A 3,967-nucleotide genomic window follows, 5' to 3' on the forward strand; every position below is an offset into this window, starting at 1 on the left:
GCCTGTCCACGCTTCAGCACACCCAGCCTAAAAATATATATCTAAATGTTTCTTGGAGTCTTCATTTCTTTAGCAAGGCTCCCATGTCACATCAAAATTATACTAAATAAATTTTGTCGAAGTAAATTTCTGGGCCCAAGACAGAGCTGCTCTCCATAATCTTTGCTGGTAGCTGTTAATCCTTCATTTACAGATGAGGGAAGTAGAGCTAGGAAGGTCTGGTAAATTGCTCAAAGTTCATAAGAGTAGAAAATAAGAGAACTTAAATTCAGGTCTGTCTGACTCCAAAACACAAATACATTGCATCTTTCAGTGTTAAAATAGAATAGGGCCAAAGGTCTATTTAAAATGCTGAGCACAGGAGTTCCTGTCGTGGTGCAGTGGAAACAATCTGACTAGGAACCACAAGGTTTCGGGTTCGATCCCTGGCCTCAGTGGGTTAAGGATCTGGTGTTGCCATGAGCTATGGTGTAGCTTGCAGATGCGGCTCAGATCTGGCATTGTTGTGGCTGTGGTGTAGGCTGGCAGCTGTAGCTCCACTTAGACCCCTAGCCTGGGAACCTTCCATATGCCTCGGGTGCAGCCCTAAAAAGTAAAAAATAATAATAATGAAATAAAATGCTGGGCACACGCAAAAACGATTGAACAAAGATGCTTGCCGTTTGCCATTATAAATACCTGCAAGAGAAGGCCCACACTGCCTTTGTTAATAAAGGAAATAAATCTAGTTATCAATCTACACAGATACTGGGGAGAAGTCACAGCAAAAAATAAAGAAGAGGGAGTTCCCGTTGTGGCTCAGTTCCTCACAAGGTGTCAGTGATGATGTGGGTTCAATCCCTGGCCTTGCTCAGTGGGTTAAGGATCCAGTGTGGCCATGGCTGTGGCATAGGCCAGCAGCTGCCACTCCAATTCAATCCGTAGTCTAGGAACTTCCATAGGCACAGGTGTAGCCGTAGAAAGAAAAAAATAAAAATAAAAAAATAAGAGATATAGGGGTACCCTGGTGGCCCAGCAGGTTAAGAATCTGGTGTTGTCACTGCTGTGACGTGGGTTAGATACCTGGCCTAGGAACTTACACATGCCGAGGAAGAAGAAAAGAAGAGAGATGTATATATTATTTACTTAAATTCTCTATTTTCTCCCTTGTCAGCTTATATACTATAAGCACATAATGGTCTCCAAGATGCCCTCATCCATGAAGCCTATGACTGCGTTATGGTGTGGCAAGGGGGAGTTCAAGCTGCAGATGGAATTAAGATCGTGTGAAAGGAAAATCAAAATGGCATTGGTATTGCTAAGAGAACTCTAAAATAGAGGGGGCAAGCATTAAGTATGTGTAGCTTATGCCCATCTCTGCCAGGATGGAATTTGATCCTTTGACCTGATGAAGCCAGCCAATACATCTACCAGAAACTCAAGATATTTGTAAGACCCTCACCCTAAAATAACTCGTGACAATCTGTCTACTTGGACCCCTGCTCTAAAACAATTCTCCATGATTCCTTAAGAATAGTTATTTTCTGGAGTTCCCATCGTGGCACAGTGGTTAATGAATCCGACTAAGAATGATGAGGTTGCGTGTTCGATCCCTGGCCTTGCTCAGTGGGTTAAGGATCTGGCATTGCCGTGAGCTGTAGTGCAGGTTGCAGACACAGCTCGGATCCCATGTTGCTGTGGTTCTGGTGTGGGCCAGCGGCTACAGCTCGATTGGACCCCTAGCCTGGGAACCTTCATATGCCACAGAAGCGGGCCTAGAAATGGCAAAAAATGACAAAAAAAAGAAAAGAAAAAAAAGAATATTTTCTGACGTATCACAGTCCAACACAGTTCTCACCAGGCAACTGTTAGCAATTTCACGGCTTTTTGTCTTTATAAGCCCCTGACTCTTTCTCTTCCTTGGAACATTCTTTGGAGATTACCTGTATCTCCTGAATTGCAATTCTCAAGACCCTGAATAAACTCTTTTCTTATTTGCAGCCCCCTGCATTATTTTATTGGTTGACAGTTGCTAATCACCTCTCCTGAACATAGGGAGATTATCCTAGATTATCTGGATGAGCCAGTATAATTACAAGAATCCTTTAAAATGTTAAGCGGGAGGCAGAAAAGACAGGCTGAGAGCTGTGATGTGATGGGAGAAGAATGCTTTCTACGGTTGCTGGCTTTGAAGATGGAAGGGGACCACATGCTGAGTGATGTAGGAAGCCTCTAGAAGCTGGAAAAATAAAGAAATAAATGCTAAAATAAAGAAAGAAAGCAGAGTTCCCATCATAATGCAGTGGAAATGAATCTGACTAGGAACCGTGAAGTTGTGGGTTCGATCCTTGGCCCCACTCAGTGTGGTTAAGGATCCAGCATTGCCATGAGCTGTGGTGTGGGTTGCAGACGTGGCTTGGATCTGCTGTGGCTGTGGCTGTGGCTGTGGCTGTGGCAGAGGCCAGTGGCTACAGCTCTGATTCACCTGGAAACCTCCATGTGCCTCAGGTGCAGCCCTAAAAAGCCAAAAAAAAAAAAAAAAAAAAAAAAAAAAAAAGAGAGAGAAGGAAGAGATTCTTTGCTAGAGCATCCAAAAAAGCCTCCTGATAACACCTTGGTTTTCACCCAGTGAGATGCATATCAGACTTCTGACCTACATAACTGTTAAGATAATAAATTTTTGTTGTTTTAAACCACTAAGCTTGGGAGTTCCCGTCGTGGCTCAGCGGTAATGAACCCAACTAGCATCCATGAGGACATGGGTTCAATCCTTGGCCTCACTCTGTGGGTTAAGGATCCAAAGTTGCCATAAACTGTGATGTAGGTCACAGACACAGCTTGGGTCCCCCATAGCTGAGGCTGTGGCGTAGGCCAGTAGCTATAGCTCCAATTCAACCCCTAGCCTGGGAACTTCCATATGCCTCAGGTGCGGCCCTAAAAAGACAAAATAAATAAATAAACAAACAAAGCACAAAGCTTGTGGCAAATTATGACAGCAGTAATAGAAAGTGAACACACAAACTAACTGGTATTTTAAGACACAGAAGCTAATCTTAGAGCTTTTCTGCTGCCTAAAGTGCAGCCAGTTGCCAACCTCATTACTCCTTTGTTTGCTAACAACTGGGGAATTTATTGTATCACATACTTTGGCTAGTTGATAAGTAAGTGCATAGGACTCATTCTTTTTTTTTTTTTTTTTTTTTTGCTAGGGATCAAATGGGAGCTACAGCCACAGCAACATGGGATCCAAGCCTCATCTTCGACCTTCACCACAGCTCACAGCAATGCCAGATTCTTAACCCAGTGATTGAGGCCAGGGATCGAACCCGCATCCTCATGGGTATTAGTCAGGTTCGTTGCTACTGAACCACCACGATGGGAACTCCCACAGGACTCATTCTGAGTGGCAGCTTTTCACTTCTGTGAAAATGCTGTTAAAGTATCATTTTCAAAGAGGTCGAATCATAGCTCTTATACGAAAATGAAATGAACATGTGTCAAAGATTTTATATATCTTGCTAATTAATGAAAGAACCAGTAAGAGATTAAAATCAGTTCCAAGTGCCTTTGAGAAGCTGGATGTTTGGCGGTAATGTTAGAGAAGATGGCTGGGTTGGATCAAGTTGAATCACAAAATTGGATAATGTCCTATTGGACCAAGAACCATAACCTTAAGGATGATCTTTTCCACTACTGGACAAGAACTCTTTGCAGATTTGAGTTAACCTCTGCCTCTTCAGGGTTGTGAAGTAACTCAGTCAATAGGAAATCAATCAAAGGTAGAAGCCCAGCACTGCACCAAAAGAACACCTGGTAACCTCTAACTTCTATTTCTAATTTTCAGATCTTTTTTGTTTTTTGTGCGGTTTTTTTTTTTTTTTTTTTTTTGTCTTTTGTCCTTTTTAGGGCCGCACCCGAGGCATATGAAGGTTCCCAGACTAGGGGTCGAATCAGAGCTACTGCCGCCAGCCACAGCCACAGCCACAGT

Source organism: Sus scrofa, chromosome 5 (genome assembly GCF_000003025.6).
Source record: "Sus scrofa isolate TJ Tabasco breed Duroc chromosome 5, Sscrofa11.1, whole genome shotgun sequence".
NCBI lineage: Eukaryota > Metazoa > Chordata > Mammalia > Artiodactyla > Suidae > Sus > Sus scrofa.